This window comes from Hyla sarda, unplaced genomic scaffold, assembly GCF_029499605.1.
Source record: "Hyla sarda isolate aHylSar1 unplaced genomic scaffold, aHylSar1.hap1 scaffold_942, whole genome shotgun sequence".
In the NCBI taxonomy this organism is placed as follows: Eukaryota; Metazoa; Chordata; class Amphibia; order Anura; family Hylidae; genus Hyla; species Hyla sarda.
In genome coordinates, this window is record NW_026610972.1 from 87,675 (window position 1) to 107,873 (window position 20,199).

At 49.5% G+C, this 20,199-nt stretch overlaps 6 non-coding genes and 1 pseudogene across 6 annotated transcripts; all 7 read left to right on the forward strand.

Moving 5' to 3' along the window:
- The first annotated feature begins 2,088 nt into the window (after positions 1-2,088).
- Positions 2,089-2,278, forward strand: LOC130350350 (U2 spliceosomal RNA). Its single transcript, XR_008887485.1, has one exon. It is a non-coding gene; the product is annotated as a U2 spliceosomal RNA (small nuclear RNA).
- A 5,771-nt stretch (positions 2,279-8,049) lies between these two features.
- On the forward strand, positions 8,050-8,222 carry LOC130350337 (U2 spliceosomal RNA; annotated as a pseudogene).
- A 2,091-nt stretch (positions 8,223-10,313) lies between these two features.
- On the forward strand, positions 10,314-10,504 carry LOC130350319 (U2 spliceosomal RNA). Its single transcript, XR_008887462.1, has one exon. It is a non-coding gene; the product is annotated as a U2 spliceosomal RNA (small nuclear RNA).
- A 2,099-nt stretch (positions 10,505-12,603) lies between these two features.
- Positions 12,604-12,794, forward strand: LOC130350320 (U2 spliceosomal RNA). Its single transcript, XR_008887463.1, has one exon. It is a non-coding gene; the product is annotated as a U2 spliceosomal RNA (small nuclear RNA).
- A 2,098-nt stretch (positions 12,795-14,892) lies between these two features.
- On the forward strand, positions 14,893-15,083 carry LOC130350321 (U2 spliceosomal RNA). The gene has a single exon (XR_008887464.1). It is a non-coding gene; the product is annotated as a U2 spliceosomal RNA (small nuclear RNA).
- A 2,090-nt stretch (positions 15,084-17,173) lies between these two features.
- LOC130350322 (U2 spliceosomal RNA) lies at positions 17,174-17,364 on the forward strand. Its single transcript, XR_008887465.1, has one exon. It is a non-coding gene; the product is annotated as a U2 spliceosomal RNA (small nuclear RNA).
- Positions 17,365-19,467: 2,103 nt separating this feature from the next.
- Positions 19,468-19,658, forward strand: LOC130350324 (U2 spliceosomal RNA). Its single transcript, XR_008887467.1, has one exon. It is a non-coding gene; the product is annotated as a U2 spliceosomal RNA (small nuclear RNA).
- The last annotated feature ends 541 nt before the right edge of the window (positions 19,659-20,199 follow it).

A 20,199-nucleotide genomic window follows, 5' to 3' on the forward strand; every position in this document is an offset into this window, starting at 1 on the left:
CCTTACAGGGTTAAAAAGAAAGATTCCTACTTTCATTGCTACCTGCTTGCTGGCTAGCCAGCTAGCCAGCCCTGTGGGCCTTGCTGCTGCTGCAGCCAAAAAACAAAAGGTGGTGCTGCTGCTGCTTCTGCTGCTTCTGCTTCTGCTTGTGTCTGGCCCCTGTTGGAGCGTCCAGGCACAGGACTTCTGCTGCTGCTGACTAAATGGCCTCCTTAATTGGATCATTTGAGTAGCCAGCACACCTGTGCAGGTAGGGCATGACATGATAGGCAGCTGCCTTGATAGCGGGTGGGTGCTGAATGTTCCTAATTGACAAAATAAGATTAATGCTTATGAAGAAATATAAAATCTCATCCCTTCCCCAATATCGCGCCACACCCCTACCCCTTAATTCCCTGGTTGAACGTGATGGACATATGTCTTTTTTCGACCGTACTAACTATGTAACTATGTAACATAACATGGGGGGGGGGGGGGGTCTCCTGGCTGTTCACACAGGTGTGTCATTGCTGTACATTGACCATGCATTGCTTCTGTGGTATTGCAAAGGCAAAGACAAATGCTTCCAGCCATCCATTGCACTAATGGATTGGTCATCAGCTGGCTGTCTATGTCCCGCATCAATATAGACCAAAGTACAGAGGGTTAGGCTATGCTATTGTGCACCTACCTGATGCATCAGAAGGTGCGAGGCCCTTGCTAAATTCTGTGCACAGACTTTGAGATCTATGCTTTAGACTGTATCTAAACCTGCTCCAACATGGACTGACATTCTGGCCTACTTTCAGCCGATGCGACTTGTCTGTCGCTGAACAGTCGCTTTTTATGTATTCAGCACCTATGTATAATGTTGTAAAAATGCTCTAGAAGCTAAAGTCGCAGAAATGTCACACATATTTGGCCTGCAACTTTCTGTGCGACAAATTCAGACAGGAAAAATCAGTATAAATCCTTAGAAAATTATCCCCCAGTGTCTCCATCTGCTGGCGGTATTGAATAAGCATTGCTGCACTGATGGGGTATGCATTAGACGAAAAAAAAGAAGAAAAAGAAGAATAATACGCCCAGAAAAGAGGCGAAAAGGAGAAAAACGTAAAAAAACGTGAAAAAAAAGTAAGAGGAAGAGAAGGGAAAAAAAGGTGGAAATGGGTTTAAAAGTGATTTCGGCGGAGAAATATATATATATATATATATATATATATATATATATATATATGCGCACACACACACATAGATATAAACGTATTCTCCGTTGAGATATTGCAGCCGCTGCTGTGTCCAGGCCCAGGAGCCTTAGCACTGTGCTGTGATGTCACTCAATACCACTGACATCACTAGGTGTAAACAACATCTCTCCTTTGCTGTGTATGTGACTATGGAGCTGTTTGGTGATGTCGTCTATTACGGCCTTCATAGAAGCAACAGGAGATTGTTGCATCCATCTTGAACCCTCAGAACTACAGTGCTATGATGTCACTCACTTCCACAGGCCTTGCAGAGTGTAAACAACAACAACCCAGCTTTGTTGTGTATGTAACCATAGGGATTTGTGATGTCACCTAGAACCTTCACAGCAGCGACAGCTTTATGAGGAGCATCAGCACTGCTCTGCCTGAGCAGAACCATCACCGCCATAGGTTGTCAAATAACCCGGATTTAACCCACACAGGTAAGTCCAATGGGGTGCAGGCATGTCCTCTATGCTTACAGCTTCCCGTGGGTGTTGGTTTGATACCGTTTGGGGACAGCCAAGGAGGCATCTGCAGGCAACAAAGGTAGGTGTGTGCTTGTGTGTGTGTTTCCTATGCAGATCCTAAGCCCAGTGTCACATGCAAGTAGGAGGAGTAAGAAGGGTTCCTGGCAAATCCGGGTTATGGATTGCATTTAAAAAGGCCCCGTGGGAGTGCAATGGGCCCCTGTCTTGCTGCTTAGCAATAATGGTATGGGTTTAGGTTCTGCTGTGTGTACTGGTGGTTGACTGCCCCCCAGCCCAGAGTGTGCATGGAAAATTGTCTGGCAGCCTCCCTGACAGCAAGCAGTGATAGTGCCCATGAAGGGGACCTTGTTGGGCCCGCCCCTTTCACGGTTATCGCTTCTCGGCCTTTTGGCTAAGATCAAGTGTAGTATCTGTTCTTATCAGTATACTTACCTGGCAGGGGAGATACCATGATCGCTACGGTCTGAAGAACTCCAAGCATTGTGGTAGAGATTTTTGCGTAGTACGATTGCAGTACTTTTCGTTCTTATTAGAACCGCATTTCTCTAGAGCATACCACCTGAAGATCGTCTCCTGCCTGCCTCGGAACATCTGAAGAAGGAGAAGATCTTGAAGACTGCAGCTCCGGAAGAAGCCGACGAAGAACCTGGAAGAAGGGAATCGGCGGTGAATTCCGGAACAGCGGCGAAGAGGAAGGCGGCGCAGAATCTTTTCGAAGAAACTCGCTGCCTCTGGAGAAGGATTTGCATAGCTCCTCCCACCGGGACCGGATCTGCATAGCTCCTCCCACCCGGGAAAGAAGACTTTGCGAAGCCTCTCTCCACAAGCAAGCAAGGAAGCGGAAAAGAGCCTGCTGGAAGAAGCCATGGCCTCAACCAGCAAGTCCACCCAGGAGGCTGCAGGGCAAGGCCTGGAGGTCCAGCCCCAACCACAGCAAGCTTCAACCTCCACCACGGCAAGGCAGAAGGGCGGCAGAATTCCTAACCTGGAAGCTCCAACCCTGGAGCCCTGGATGAGGCAGACTGTTGCCTTGAAGCTCAAGCCCGTGGACGGAAGGGTGCCGGACATGTCCCACGACGTGTTCTGCAAGAAGATGCTGGCGGATCAAGGCTTCCCCACGGCTGACACCCTGGGAATAGCAACCTTCTTTTCGGGAATCTTCTACATCACCTTTGCCACCATTGGGACCTGTAGAAGATACTGGGAGGTGGTGAAAGCGGCGAGTCCCGAATCCCCTTTCTCTCGCTTTGTGGGCAACTGCCTTATTCAAAGAGAGGAGAGGCGGGTGACGGTCTCAATGCGGAACCCACACACCCCAGGCACGGACATCTCGACCTTCCTGAAGCGCTTCTGCACCGTGGTGAGGGAGCCCACCCGCATCCTGAACTCACTCGGATACTGGACCTGCAAGTGGTCTGTGGTCGTCAGACTCAACAAGAACCCTGCTTCTCCAGACGGACTACAGCACCTGCCAACGACATTTTCCTTGGGCAACTCCACAGGACTTATCTTCTACCCGGACATGCCGCAGACCTGCAGGAGATGTGGCAAGATGGGCCACGAGGGCAAGGACTGTACGGAGGATGCCTGCAGGTATTGCCGTGTGACAGGTCACACGACCAAGGACTGCCCCAAGAGCAAGACCTGCAACCTCTGCGGACTGGCAGCCCACAGCTACAAGGACTGCCCCCAGAGGGAGAGAACATGGGCATCTGTGGCAGCGAGAGCACCGAAGCCAGCCCCAGCTCCGGAGCCAACACCACGGATGGCCAAGCCGACCAAGGAGGGTAAGAAGGCGAAAGCCACCACCCCTGCCCCGTCCCGCCCCTCCCCTGCCCCTCCCGCCCCATCCCCTGCCCCTCCCGCCCCATCTCCTGCCCCATCCCGTCCCACCCCTGCCCCATCCCGTCCCACCCCTGCCCCTCCTGCCCCATCCCGTCCCACCCCTGCCCCTCCTGCCCCATCCCGTCCCACCCCCGCCCCTCCTGCCCCATCCCGCCCCACCCCTGCCCCCCGTACCCCACCCCGGCCCACCCCTGCCCCCCGTACCCCACCCCGGCCCACCCCTGCCCCGTCCTCCCCTGCCCGGCCCACCCCTGCCCCGTCCTCCCCTGCCCGGCCCACCCCTGCCCCGTCCTCCCCTGCCCGGGCACTCTCTCCTGCCCCCCGCCCCACCCAGCCTCCTTTCTCTCCTGGCCCAGCAGCACCTAACCCCCCTCCAGCTGCTGGTGCCCGCCCTTCGGAGGACTTTCCTGTGCTTCCTCCCCCAGGTACCATACAGAGGAAGAGGAAAGGAAGGGACAACGTATCAGAAGAGTCCCACAAAAGAAAGATAATCGAGACCTGCGAAACCCCTCAAGCTTCAGATGAGGAGATGGAGCAGGTCTGCGAGAGCCTTGAGGCTTCAGAAGGAGAGGAGGTGATGGAGCAGGCCCAAGTGGAGCAGGTCCAAGCAGAGCCAGTCCAAGCTCAATCTATGGAGGAGCTGCTGCAGGACCCAGAGGTTAAGAAAATCCTGGACACTCCGTCCAACACGGTCTACGACGAGTTCTTGGAAGGGCGCTACGAGAAGCCACAGGAGCCGACAGGCGCCAGAGAAGAGGACCCGTCCAACCAGACTGGTAACTAGTATCAGAACTAACCTCTCTTTTTTATTCCCATGGCTGATCTCAACATCTTCTGCATTAATGTGAGGAGTATTAGAGCTTGGTTTAGATTTCAGACTGTTCTTACGTTCTTAGATTCCCAGAGGTGTGATGTTTACATGTTGCAGGAATGTGCTTTGTCTGCTTCTAGGTCTTACAACCATCTGGCCAGGCAGTGGCCTCACGGCCCTTCCTACTGGTCTGGAGGGGGCGACAATAGGTCTGCGGGGGTGGCCATCCTGATCAGGGGAGGTAACTTTGCACTTGATTCCGTCCGGGAGCTCGTCTGTGGCAGACTTCTTGTCGCAGACGGTTCCTGGGCGGGTGAGCCCGTGCGGCTCATCAACGTGTATGCCTCCCCTGAGAGGGATGTCCGACTGGAGGTTCTCCAGGCCCTGCGGGCTGAACTCGCCACCACTAGAGCAGTAGTGTTGGGTGGTGACTTCAACTGCCCCATTGAGGTGGACGGGCGCAGTTCTGGCACATCCGCCAACCTGGACGTGACGTCTAAACTGCTGATTGAGATGGTGACGGAGGCATCCTTGCAGGACGTTGTCGGGTCCATCGGGAACGGCTCCGTAAACTATACGTGGAGCCGCCCCGATGGCTCGCTCCGTTCTCGGATAGACTTCATCTTCACTTCGAGAGCAGTCAGAAAGGTGTCGTACTCTATGGTCCCCTGCTTCTTCTCTGACCACAGGGCCATTCGATTCCGGGGGACTCTGGGCCATGGATTCCCACCTGGCCCGGGCTCCTGGAAGTTGAATTGTGCCCTGTTGGAGCAGAGGGAGGTCATGGAGGAACTTAGGGATGCTTACCTTGTATGGCGAAATGACAAATGTCTGTTCAAGTGCATCAGCGATTGGTGGGAATATGTTAAAGTCGAATTCCGTTGTTTCTTTCAGGCAAAAGGCAGACAACAGGCGTGTGCGAAGAAGTGGGACTTGAGGAAACTGCAGCGCGAGCTGCGGTCCCTGCAGGACCTGCTCCAGTGTGGCTGGGACGTCAGGGAGGAGCTGGAGGAGACCAAAAAGAGCTTGAAAAGGCACTTTGAGGAGGAATCCAAGCGAATCGTCTTTCGTTCCAAGGTGGAGAACCTGGAGAAGGGTGAGAAATGTAACTCTTTCTTTTTCAGGAAGCTCCATGCCGGCCACACGCCCCTGACTGAGCTACGAGATGAGACCGGACACATGAGGAGCGGCAAGGAGGAAGTGATGGGGGTCGTCCACGACTTCTACAGCAACCTCTACGCCCCCAAGTCATCCGACCCCGAAGCCGCCGAGAGGTTCCTGTCAGGTGTCACTAACGTTGTTGATCCCGCAGGTGCGGCGGCTATGGACGATCCCTTGACGGTGGGGGAGCTGCTCTCTGCCGCTAAATCCTTTAAGCCCGGCAGGACCCCGGGCAGTGACGGTCTCCCGGCCGAGCTCTACGTAGCGCTGGGTGACCTGATCTGTCCGGACCTGTTGGAGGTGTACGAGGAGATGGTGGTGGGGGGCAGAATGCCTCCGTCGTTGAGGGAAGGGATGATCACGATCTTGTATAAGCGGAAGGGGGAGAGATGTGACCTGAAAAACTGGCGTCCCATCTCTCTCCTGAACGTGGACTACAAGATCCTCGCCAAGGTGCTGGCCAACAGGCTGAAACCTGTCATGGGGCAGATCGTCCATCCGGACCAGACCTGCAGCATTCCTGGCCGCAGGATTGCCGACAGCCTTGCCCTTGTGAGAGACACGGTCCATTACATCCAGGACCGCGGGGGCCGCGCCGCCCTGGTCAGCTTAGATCAGGAGAAGGCGTTCGACCGTGTCTCCCACGCATTCATGGACAGGGTTTTGCGCAGGCTGGGTCTGGGGAAGATGTTTTGCTCTTTTGTTAACGTTATGTATTTTGACATTTACAGCACGGTGTTGGTGAACGGCTGGAAGACTGACCCCTTTCCTATTCTTTCAGGGGTTAGACAAGGCTGCCCTCTTTCACCTCTCCTTTTTGTTTGTGTTATAGAGCTCTTCGCTGAGACTATCCGGCAGAATGGAGAGATCAGAGGGATCACCGCACCAGGACCAGATCGCCACGAGGTCAAGTGCTCGCTCTACATGGACGACGTGACCGTCTTCTGCGCTGACCAGCGTTCGGTGACTGCACTCGTCCAGACCTGTGAGGACTTCGGCAGAGCTTCGGGGGCAAAAGTCAACTGCGGGAAGTCGGAGGCCATGCTCTTCGGGGAATGGCACCTGGCTTCTTCCGCCCCCTTCCCCTTTGCCGTTAAGCCGGACTTCATTCAAATTCTTGGAGTCTGGTTCGGGAAGGAAGGAGCGGCCCTTAAGTCTTGGCAAGACCGACTAGGAAGGATAAACTCAAAGATCGGACTGTGGAGCTCCAGAAAGCTCACGATGGAAGGCAAGGCACTTGTCCTGCGGAGTGAAGTTTTGCCTGTGCTCCAATATACCGCACAGGCCTGGCCTCCCCATACCACCGTTTGCAAGGCCATCACCCGGACAGTGTTTGGCTTCGTCTGGGGCAAAATGGACAGAGTCAAGAGGACCGTGATGTACAAGGAACCCCGCAAGGGTGGGAAGGGAATACCCGACATCCCCGCTCTGCTGAGGGCCTCCTTTGCATGTGTCACGGTGCAGCGGACTCTTGTAGAAAAGACTGGCTCAGCGGGCAGGTCCATGTCTCGCTTGCTTCTCATGCCCTTCTGGAGACAGCTGGGCTGGGACAAGTGGGACAGCTCCATCCCTTACAACTGGAACACTCCCTGGTTCTATGGGGATGTTGTCCGGTTTGTGAGGGAGCACCAGCTGGAAGGACTGAAACCAGACCTATGGAAGCCGAAGACAATCCACAAGCTCATCCGAGCTAAGGACTCGACCGAGCTGGTTCCGGGACTCCCCGCAGCCACTGCAGAGACAGTTTGGAACAATGTGGCCTCAAAGCGGCTTACCAATGGACACAAGGACTTGTCGTGGATGGCCGTCATGGGAGGTCTCTCTCTCAGGTCATTCATGCATGCCCGCAACCTGTGCAAGACCCGGTACTGCCCCCGTTGCCCCTACGTGGAGGAAACATCTTTCCACGTGTTTTGGCAGTGCCCCTTTGCACAGGGTCTGTTGGACGCCCTAGAACAGGAACTCAGAGACTCAGTGCCCAGGAGCTGCCTATCGTACCATTCGGTGCTTTACGGCCTGTTCCCTGGGACCCACGACGTGGAGGCCATCCAGGAGGCCTGGCGCCTTATGAACTGTTTTAAGGACGCAGTGTGGCTTGCCAGGAACCGCCTCGTGATCAACAGGGAAAACATGTCCGTCCGGGACTGCCGCAGGTTCATCAAGAACCTGCTTAGAGACTATTCCATCTTGGACAGCTCGGCCGTTGATGAGGAAGAAGAGGAGTGAAGACCCCTCTCCTTCTCCCATGTCTCCCTGAAGATACAGCCCAACAGTTTGGCCCTGTGATCCGCCCCCTCCCTACCCCCACATAGTCGCCCACACCCCTACCCCGATCACAGATTGTATTATTTGGTTTTTGTTTGATCTCTTGTGCCTTTATATTGCAGGATTGAGCTGAATGTTAGAGTAGCATGGTGTGCGATGTATAGCTTAGGGAACCTTTGCTGTGTATTGTACTATCATGCTTTGTGTGACTGTAATTTATTGTACGACTTGTAATGACTGAACGGAAAATAAAGCTCTTTCAATCAAAAATCTGTTCTTATCAGTTTAATATCTGATACGTCCCCTATCTGGGGACCATATATTAAATGGATTTTTGAGAACGGGGGCCGATTTCGAAGCTTGCTTCCGTCGCCCTATGCATTGACCCGATATGGCAGTATCTTCGGGTACAGTGCACCACCCCCTTACAGGGTTAAAAAGAAAGATTCCTACTTTCATTGCTACCTGCTTGCTGGCTAGCCAGCTAGCCAGCCCTGTGGGCCTTGCTGCTGCTGCAGCCAAAAAACAAAAGGTGGTGCTGCTGCTGCTTCTGCTGCTTCTGCTTCTGCTTGTGTCTGGCCCCTGTTGGAGCGTCCAGGCACAGGACTTCTGCTGCTGCTGACTAAATGGCCTCCTTAATTGGATCATTTGAGTAGCCAGCACACCTGTGCAGGTAGGGCATGACATGATAGGCAGCTGCCTTGATAGCGGGTGGGTGCTGAATGTTCCTAATTGACAAAATAAGATTAATGCTTATGAAGAAATATAAAATCTCATCCCTTCCCCAATATCGCGCCACACCCCTACCCCTTAATTCCCTGGTTGAACGTGATGGACATATGTCTTTTTTCGACCGTACTAACTATGTAACTATGTAACATAACATGGGGGGGGGGGGGGTCTCCTGGCTGTTCACACAGGTGTGTCATTGCTGTACATTGACCATGCATTGCTTCTGTGGTATTGCAAAGGCAAAGACAAATGCTTCCAGCCATCCATTGCACTAATGGATTGGTCATCAGCTGGCTGTCTATGTCCCGCATCAATATAGACCAAAGTACAGAGGGTTAGGCTATGCTATTGTGCACCTACCTGATGCATCAGAAGGTGCGAGGCCCTTGCTAAATTCTGTGCACAGACTTTGAGATCTATGCTTTAGACTGTATCTAAACCTGCTCCAACATGGACTGACATTCTGGCCTACTTTCAGCCGATGCGACTTGTCTGTCGCTGAACAGTCGCTTTTTATGTATTCAGCACCTATGTATAATGTTGTAAAAATGCTCTAGAAGCTAAAGTCGCAGAAATGTCACACATATTTGGCCTGCAACTTTCTGTGCGACAAATTCAGACAGGAAAAATCAGTATAAATCCTTAGAAAATTATCCCCCAGTGTCTCCATCTGCTGGCGGTATTGAATAAGCATTGCTGCACTGATGGGGTATGCATTAGACGAAAAAAAAGAAGAAAAAGAAGAATAATACGCCCAGAAAAGAGGCGAAAAGGAGAAAAACGTAAAAAAACGTGAAAAAAAAGTAAGAGGAAGAGAAGGGAAAAAAAGGTGGAAATGGGTTTAAAAGTGATTTCGGCGGAGAAATATATATATATATATATATATATATATATATATATATATATATATGCGCACACACACACATAGATATAAACGTATTCTCCGTTGAGATATTGCAGCCGCTGCTGTGTCCAGGCCCAGGAGCCTTAGCACTGTGCTGTGATGTCACTCAATACCACTGACATCACTAGGTGTAAACAACATCTCTCCTTTGCTGTGTATGTGACTATGGAGCTGTTTGGTGATGTCGTCTATTACGGCCTTCATAGAAGCAACAGGAGATTGTTGCATCCATCTTGAACCCTCAGAACTACAGTGCTATGATGTCACTCACTACCACAGGCCTTGCAGAGTGTAAACAACAACAACCCAGCTTTGTTGTGTATGTAACCATAGGGATTTGTGATGTCACCTAGAACCTTCACAGCAGCGACAGCTTTATGAGGAGCATCAGCACTGCTCTGCCTGAGCAGAACCATCACCGCCATAGGTTGTCAAATAACCCGGATTTAACCCACACAGGTAAGTCCAATGGGGTGCAGGCATGTCCTCTATGCTTACAGCTTCCCGTGGGTGTTGGTTTGATACCGTTTGGGGACAGCCAAGGAGGCATCTGCAGGCAACAAAGGTAGGTGTGTGCTTGTGTGTGTGTTTCCTATGCAGATCCTAAGCCCAGTGTCACATGCAAGTAGGAGGAGTAAGAAGGGTTCCTGGCAAATCCGGGTTATGGATTGCATTTAAAAAGGCCCCGTGGGAGTGCAATGGGCCCCTGTCTTGCTGCTTAGCAATAATGGTATGGGTTTAGGTTCTGCTGTGTGTACTGGTGGTTGACTGCCCCCCAGCCCAGAGTGTGCATGGAAAATTGTCTGGCAGCCTCCCTGACAGCAAGCAGTGATAGTGCCCATGAAGGGGACCTTGTTGGGCCCGCCCCTTTCACGGTTATCGCTTCTCGGCCTTTTGGCTAAGATCAAGTGTAGTATCTGTTCTTATCAGTTTAATATCTGATACGTCCCCTATCTGGGGACCATATATTAAATGGATTTTTGAGAACGGGGGCCGATTTCGAAGCTTGCTTCCGTCGCCCTATGCATTGACCCGATATGGCAGTATCTTCGGGTACAGTGCACCACCCCCTTACAGGGTTAAAAAGAAAGATTCCTACTTTCATTGCTACCTGCTTGCTGGCTAGCCAGCTAGCCAGCCCTGTGGGCCTTGCTGCTGCTGCAGCCAAAAAACAAAAGGTGGTGCTGCTGCTGCTTCTGCTGCTTCTGCTTCTGCTTGTGTCTGGCCCCTGTTGGAGCGTCCAGGCACAGGACTTCTGCTGCTGCTGACTAAATGGCCTCCTTAATTGGATCATTTGAGTAGCCAGCACACCTGTGCAGGTAGGGCATGACATGATAGGCAGCTGCCTTGATAGCGGGTGGGTGCTGAATGTTCCTAATTGACAAAATAAGATTAATGCTTATGAAGAAATATAAAATCTCATCCCTTCCCCAATATCGCGCCACACCCCTACCCCTTAATTCCCTGGTTGAACGTGATGGACATATGTCTTTTTTCGACCGTACTAACTATGTAACTATGTAACATAACATGGGGGGGGGGGGGGGGGGGTCTCCTGGCTGTTCACACAGGTGTGTCATTGCTGTACATTGACCATGCATTGCTTCTGTGGTATTGCAAAGGCAAAGACAAATGCTTCCAACCATCCATTGCACTAATGGATTGGTCATCAGCTGGCTGTCTATGTCCCGCATCAATATAGACCAAAGTACAGAGGGTTAGGCTATGCTATTGTGCACCTACCTGATGCATCAGAAGGTGCGAGGCCCTTGCTAAATTCTGTGCACAGACTTTGAGATCTATGCTTTAGACTGTATCTAAACCTGCTCCAACATGGACTGACATTCTGGCCTACTTTCAGCCGATGCGACTTGTCTGTCGCTGAACAGTCGCTTTTTATGTATTCAGCACCTATGTATAATGTTGTAAAAATGCTCTAGAAGCTAAAGTCGCAGAAATGTCACACATATTTGGCCTGCAACTTTCTGTGCGACAAATTCAGACAGGAAAAATCAGTATAAATCCTTAGAAAATTATCCCCCAGTGTCTCCATCTGCTGGCGGTATTGAATAAGCATTGCTGCACTGATGGGGTATGCATTAGACGAAAAAAAAGAAGAAAAAGAAGAATAATACGCCCAGAAAAGAGGCGAAAAGGAGAAAAACGTAAAAAAACGTGAAAAAAAAGTAAGAGGAAGAGAAGGGAAAAAAAGGTGGAAATGGGTTTAAAAGTGATTTCGGCGGAGAATATATATATATATATATATATATATATATATATATATATATATATATATGCGCACACACACACATAGATATAAACGTATTCTCCGTTGAGATATTGCAGCCGCTGCTGTGTCCAGGCCCAGGAGCCTTAGCACTGTGCTGTGATGTCACTCAATACCACTGACATCACTAGGTGTAAACAACATCTCTCCTTTGCTGTGTATGTGACTATGGAGCTGTTTGGTGATGTCGTCTATTACGGCCTTCATAGAAGCAACAGGAGATTGTTGCATCCATCTTGAACCCTCAGAACTACAGTGCTATGATGTCACTCACTTCCACAGGCCTTGCAGAGTGTAAACAACAACAACCCAGCTTTGTTGTGTATGTAACCATAGGGATTTGTGATGTCACCTAGAACCTTCACAGCAGCGACAGCTTTATGAGGAGCATCAGCACTGCTCTGCCTGAGCAGAACCATCACCGCCATAGGTTGTCAAATAACCCGGATTTAACCCACACAGGTAAGTCCAATGGGGTGCAGGCATGTCCTCTATGCTTACAGCTTCCCGTGGGTGTTGGTTTGATACCGTTTGGGGACAGCCAAGGAGGCATCTGCAGGCAACAAAGGTAGGTGTGTGCTTGTGTGTGTGTTTCCTATGCAGATCCTAAGCCCAGTGTCACATGCAAGTAGGAGGAGTAAGAAGGGTTCCTGGCAAATCCGGGTTATGGATTGCATTTAAAAAGGCCCCGTGGGAGTGCAATGGGCCCCTGTCTTGCTGCTTAGCAATAATGGTATGGGTTTAGGTTCTGCTGTGTGTACTGGTGGTTGACTGCCCCCCAGCCCAGAGTGTGCATGGAAAATTGTCTGGCAGCCTCCCTGACAGCAAGCAGTGATAGTGCCCATGAAGGGGACCTTGTTGGGCCCGCCCCTTTCACGGTTATCGCTTCTCGGCCTTTTGGCTAAGATCAAGTGTAGTATCTGTTCTTATCAGTTTAATATCTGATACGTCCCCTATCTGGGGACCATATATTAAATGGATTTTTGAGAACGGGGGCCGATTTCGAAGCTTGCTTCCGTCGCCCTATGCATTGACCCGATATGGCAGTATCTTCGGGTACAGTGCACCACCCCCTTACAGGGTTAAAAAGAAAGATTCCTACTTTCATTGCTACCTGCTTGCTGGCTAGCCAGCTAGCCAGCCCTGTGGGCCTTGCTGCTGCTGCAGCCAAAAAACAAAAGGTGGTGCTGCTGCTGCTTCTGCTGCTTCTGCTTCTGCTTGTGTCTGGCCCCTGTTGGAGCGTCCAGGCACAGGACTTCTGCTGCTGCTGACTAAATGGCCTCCTTAATTGGATCATTTGAGTAGCCAGCACACCTGTGCAGGTAGGGCATGACATGATAGGCAGCTGCCTTGATAGCGGGTGGGTGCTGAATGTTCCTAATTGACAAAATAAGATTAATGCTTATGAAGAAATATAAAATCTCATCCCTTCCCCAATATCGCGCCACACCCCTACCCCTTAATTCCCTGGTTGAACGTGATGGACATATGTCTTTTTTCGACCGTACTAACTATGTAACTATGTAACATAACATGGGGGGGGGGGGGGGGGTCTCCTGGCTGTTCACACAGGTGTGTCATTGCTGTACATTGACCATGCATTGCTTCTGTGGTATTGCAAAGGCAAAGACAAATGCTTCCAGCCATCCATTGCACTAATGGATTGGTCATCAGCTGGCTGTCTATGTCCCGCATCAATATAGACCAAAGTACAGAGGGTTAGGCTATGCTATTGTGCACCTACCTGATGCATCAGAAGGTGCGAGGCCCTTGCTAAATTCTGTGCACAGACTTTGAGATCTATGCTTTAGACTGTATCTAAACCTGCTCCAACATGGACTGACATTCTGGCCTACTTTCAGCCGATGCGACTTGTCTGTCGCTGAACAGTCGCTTTTTATGTATTCAGCACCTATGTATAATGTTGTAAAAATGCTCTAGAAGCTAAAGTCGCAGAAATGTCACACATATTTGGCCTGCAACTTTCTGTGCGACAAATTCAGACAGGAAAAATCAGTATAAATCCTTAGAAAATTATCCCCCAGTGTCTCCATCTGCTGGCGGTATTGAATAAGCATTGCTGCACTGATGGGGTATGCATTAGACGAAAAAAAAGAAGAAAAAGAAGAATAATACGCCCAGAAAAGAGGCGAAAAGGAGAAAAACGTAAAAAAACGTGAAAAAAAAGTAAGAGGAAGAGAAGGGAAAAAAAGGTGGAAATGGGTTTAAAAGTGATTTCGGCGGAGAAATATATATATATATATATATATATATATATATATATATATATATATATATGCGCACACACACACATAGATATAAACGTATTCTCCGTTGAGATATTGCAGCCGCTGCTGTGTCCAGGCCCAGGAGCCTTAGCACTGTGCTGTGATGTCACTCAATACCACTGACATCACTAGGTGTAAACAACATCTCTCCTTTGCTGTGTATGTGACTATGGAGCTGTTTGGTGATGTCGTCTATTACGGCCTTCATAGAAGCAACAGGAGATTGTTGCATCCATCTTGAACCCTCAGAACTACAGTGCTATGATGTCACTCACTTCCACAGGCCTTGCAGAGTGTAAACAACAACAACCCAGCTTTGTTGTGTATGTAACCATAGGGATTTGTGATGTCACCTAGAACCTTCACAGCAGCGACAGCTTTATGAGGAGCATCAGCACTGCTCTGCCTGAGCAGAACCATCACCGCCATAGGTTGTCAAATAACCCGGATTTAACCCACACAGGTAAGTCCAATGGGGTGCAGGCATGTCCTCTATGCTTACAGCTTCCCGTGGGTGTTGGTTTGATACCGTTTGGGGACAGCCAAGGAGGCATCTGCAGGCAACAAAGGTAGGTGTGTGCTTGTGTGTGTGTTTCCTATGCAGATCCTAAGCCCAGTGTCACATGCAAGTAGGAGGAGTAAGAAGGGTTCCTGGCAAATCCGGGTTATGGATTGCATTTAAAAAGGCCCCGTGGGAGTGCAATGGGCCCCTGTCTTGCTGCTTAGCAATAATGGTATGGGTTTAGGTTCTGCTGTGTGTACTGGTGGTTGACTGCCCCCCAGCCCAGAGTGTGCATGGAAAATTGTCTGGCAGCCTCCCTGACAGCAAGCAGTGATAGTGCCCATGAAGGGGACCTTGTTGGGCCCGCCCCTTTCACGGTTATCGCTTCTCGGCCTTTTGGCTAAGATCAAGTGTAGTATCTGTTCTTATCAGTTTAATATCTGATACGTCCCCTATCTGGGGACCATATATTAAATGGATTTTTGAGAACGGGGGCCGATTTCGAAGCTTGCTTCCGTCGCCCTATGCATTGACCCGATATGGCAGTATCTTCGGGTACAGTGCACCACCCCCTTACAGGGTTAAAAAGAAAGATTCCTACTTTCATTGCTACCTGCTTGCTGGCTAGCCAGCTAGCCAGCCCTGTGGGCCTTGCTGCTGCTGCAGCCAAAAAACAAAAGGTGGTGCTGCTGCTGCTTCTGCTGCTTCTGCTTCTGCTTGTGTCTGGCCCCTGTTGGAGCGTCCAGGCACAGGACTTCTGCTGCTGCTGACTAAATGGCCTCCTTAATTGGATCATTTGAGTAGCCAGCACACCTGTGCAGGTAGGGCATGACATGATAGGCAGCTGCCTTGATAGCGGGTGGGTGCTGAATGTTCCTAATTGACAAAATAAGATTAATGCTTATGAAGAAATATAAAATCTCATCCCTTCCCCAATATCGCGCCACACCCCTACCCCTTAATTCCCTGGTTGAACGTGATGGACATATGTCTTTTTTCGACCGTACTAACTATGTAACTATGTAACATAACATGGGGGGGGGGGTCTCCTGGCTGTTCACACAGGTGTGTCATTGCTGTACATTGACCATGCATTGCTTCTGTGGTATTGCAAAGGCAAAGACAAATGCTTCCAGCCATCCATTGCACTAATGGATTGGTCATCAGCTGGCTGTCTATGTCCCGCATCAATATAGACCAAAGTACAGAGGGTTAGGCTATGCTATTGTGCACCTACCTGATGCATCAGAAGGTGCGAGGCCCTTGCTAAATTCTGTGCACAGACTTTGAGATCTATGCTTTAGACTGTATCTAAACCTGCTCCAACATGGACTGACATTCTGGCCTACTTTCAGCCGATGCGACTTGTCTGTCGCTGAACAGTCGCTTTTTATGTATTCAGCACCTATGTATAATGTTGTAAAAATGCTCTAGAAGCTAAAGTCGCAGAAATGTCACACATATTTGGCCTGCAACTTTCTGTGCGACAAATTCAGACAGGAAAAATCAGTATAAATCCTTAGAAAATTATCCCCCAGTGTCTCCATCTGCTGGCGGTATTGAATAAGCATTGCTGCACTGATGGGGTATGCATTAGACGAAAAAAAAGAAGAAAAAGAAGAATAATACGCCCAGAAAAGAGGCGAAAAGGAGAAAAACGTAAAAAAACGTGAAAAAAAAGTAAGAGGAAGAGAAGGGAAAAAAAGGTGGAAATGGGTTTAAAAGTGATTTCGGCGGAGAAATATATATATATATATATATATATATATATATATATATATATATATATGCGCACACACACACATAGATATAAACGTATTCTCCGTTGAGATATTGCAGCCGCTGCTGTGTCCAGGCCCAGGAGCCTTAGCACTGTGCTGTGATGTCACTCAATACCACTGACATCACTAGGTGTAAACAACATCTCTCCTTTGCTGTGTATGTGACTATGGAGCTGTTTGGTGATGTCGTCTATTACGGCCTTCATAGAAGCAACAGGAGATTGTTGCATCCATCTTGAACCCTCAGAACTACAGTGCTATGATGTCACTCACTTCCACAGGCCTTGCAGAGTGTAAACAACAACAACCCAGCTTTGTTGTGTATGTAACCATAGGGATTTGTGATGTCACCTAGAACCTTCACAGCAGCGACAGCTTTATGAGGAGCATCAGCACTGCTCTGCCTGAGCAGAACCATCACCGCCATAGGTTGTCAAATAACCCGGATTTAACCCACACAGGTAAGTCCAATGGGGTGCAGGCATGTCCTCTATGCTTACAGCTTCCCGTGGGTGTTGGTTTGATACCGTTTGGGGACAGCCAAGGAGGCATCTGCAGGCAACAAAGGTAGGTGTGTGCTTGTGTGTGTGTTTCCTATGCAGATCCTAAGCCCAGTGTCACATGCAAGTAGGAGGAGTAAGAAGGGTTCCTGGCAAATCCGGGTTATGGATTGCATTTAAAAAGGCCCCGTGGGAGTGCAATGGGCCCCTGTCTTGCTGCTTAGCAATAATGGTATGGGTTTAGGTTCTGCTGTGTGTACTGGTGGTTGACTGCCCCCCAGCCCAGAGTGTGCATGGAAAATTGTCTGGCAGCCTCCCTGACAGCAAGCAGTGATAGTGCCCATGAAGGGGACCTTGTTGGGCCCGCCCCTTTCACGGTTATCGCTTCTCGGCCTTTTGGCTAAGATCAAGTGTAGTATCTGTTCTTATCAGTTTAATATCTGATACGTCCCCTATCTGGGGACCATATATTAAATGGATTTTTGAGAACGGGGGCCGATTTCGAAGCTTGCTTCCGTCGCCCTATGCATTGACCCGATATGGCAGTATCTTCGGGTACAGTGCACCACCCCCTTACAGGGTTAAAAAGAAAGATTCCTACTTTCATTGCTACCTGCTTGCTGGCTAGCCAGCTAGCCAGCCCTGTGGGCCTTGCTGCTGCTGCAGCCAAAAAACAAAAGGTGGTGCTGCTGCTGCTTCTGCTGCTTCTGCTTCTGCTTGTGTCTGGCCCCTGTTGGAGCGTCCAGGCACAGGACTTCTGCTGCTGCTGACTAAATGGCCTCCTTAATTGGATCATTTGAGTAGCCAGCACACCTGTGCAGGTAGGGCATGACATGATAGGCAGCTGCCTTGATAGCGGGTGGGTGCTGAATGTTCCTAATTGACAAAATAAGATTAATGCTTATGAAGAAATATAAAATCTCATCCCTTCCCCAATATCGCGCCACACCCCTACCCCTTAATTCCCTGGTTGAACGTGATGGACATATGTCTTTTTTCGACCGTACTAACTATGTAACTATGTAACATAACATGGGGGGGGGGGGGGGGGGGGGTCTCCTGGCTGTTCACACAGGTGTGTCATTGCTGTACATTGACCATGCATTGCTTCTGTGGTATTGCAAAGGCAAAGACAAATGCTTCCAGCCATCCATTGCACTAATGGATTGGTCATCAGCTGGCTGTCTATGTCCCGCATCAATATAGACCAAAGTACAGAGGGTTAGGCTATGCTATTGTGCACCTACCTGATGCATCAGAAGGTGCGAGGCCCTTGCTAAATTCTGTGCACAGACTTTGAGATCTATGCTTTAGACTGTATCTAAACCTGCTCCAACATGGACTGACATTCTGGCCTACTTTCAGCCGATGCGACTTGTCTGTCGCTGAACAGTCGCTTTTTATGTATTCAGCACCTATGTATAATGTTGTAAAAATGCTCTAGAAGCTAAAGTCGCAGAAATGTCACACATATTTGGCCTGCAACTTTCTGTGCGACAAATTCAGACAGGAAAAATCAGTATAAATCCTTAGAAAATTATCCCCCAGTGTCTCCATCTGCTGGCGGTATTGAATAAGCATTGCTGCACTGATGGGGTATGCATTAGACGAAAAAAAAGAAGAAAAAGAAGAATAATACGCCCAGAAAAGAGGCGAAAAGGAGAAAAACGTAAAAAAACGTGAAAAAAAAGTAAGAGGAAGAGAAGGGAAAAAAAGGTGGAAATGGGTTTAAAAGTGATTTCGGCGGAGAATATATATATATATATATATATATATATATATATATATATATATATATATATGCGCACACACACACATAGATATAAACGTATTCTCCGTTGAGATATTGCAGCCGCTGCTGTGTCCAGGCCCAGGAGCCTTAGCACTGTGCTGTGATGTCACTCAATACCACTGACATCACTAGGTGTAAACAACATCTCTCCTTTGCTGTGTATGTGACTATGGAGCTGTTTGGTGATGTCGTCTATTACGGCCTTCATAGAAGCAACAGGAGATTGTTGCATCCATCTTGAACCCTCAGAACTACAGTGCTATGATGTCACTCACTTCCACAGGCCTTGCAGAGTGTAAACAACAACAACCCAGCTTTGTTGTGTATGTAACCATAGGGATTTGTGATGTCACCTAGAACCTTCACAGCAGCGACAGCTTTATGAGGAGCATCAGCACTGCTCTGCCTGAGCAGAACCATCACCGCCATAGGTTGTCAAATAACCCGGATTTAACCCACACAGGTAAGTCCAATGGGGTGCAGGCATGTCCTCTATGCTTACAGCTTCCCGTGGGTGTTGGTTTGATACCGTTTGGGGACAGCCAAGGAGGCATCTGCAGGCAACAAAGGTAGGTGTGTGCTTGTGTGTGTGTTTCCTATGCAGATCCTAAGCCCAGTGTCACATGCAAGTAGGAGGAGTAAGAAGGGTTCCTGGCAAATCCGGGTTATGGATTGCATTTAAAAAGGCCCCGTGGGAGTGCAATGGGCCCCTGTCTTGCTGCTTAGCAATAATGGTATGGGTTTAGGTTCTGCTGTGTGTACTGGTGGTTGACTGCCCCCCAGCCCAGAGTGTGCATGGAAAATTGTCTGGCAGCCTCCCTGACAGCAAGCAGTGATAGTGCCCATGAAGGGGACCTTGTTGGGCCCGCCCCTTTCACGGTTATCGCTTCTCGGCCTTTTGGCTAAGATCAAGTGTAGTATCTGTTCTTATCAGTTTAATATCTGATACGTCCCCTATCTGGGGACCATATATTAAATGGATTTTTGAGAACGGGGGCCGATTTCGAAGCTTGCTTCCGTCGCCCTATGCATTGACCCGATATGGCAGTATCTTCGGGTACAGTGCACCACCCCCTTACAGGGTTAAAAAGAAAGATTCCTACTTTCATTGCTACCTGCTTGCTGGCTAGCCAGCTAGCCAGCCCTGTGGGCCTTGCTGCTGCTGCAGCCAAAAAACAAAAGGTGGTGCTGCTGCTGCTTCTGCTGCTTCTGCTTCTGCTTGTGTCTGGCCCCTGTTGGAGCGTCCAGGCACAGGACTTCTGCTGCTGCTGACTAAATGGCCTCCTTAATTGGATCATTTGAGTAGCCAGCACACCTGTGCAGGTAGGGCATGACATGATAGGCAGCTGCCTTGATAGCGGGTGGGTGCTGAATGTTCCTAATTGACAAAATAAGATTAATGCTTATGAAGAAATATAAAATCTCATCCCTTCCCCAATATCGCGCCACACCCCTACCCCTTAATTCCCTGGTTGAACGTGATGGACATATGTCTTTTTTCGACCGTACTAACTATGTAACTATGTAACATAACATGGGGGGGGGGGGGGGGGGGGTCTCCTGGCTGTTCACACAGGTGTGTCATTGCTGTACATTGACCATGCATTGCTTCTG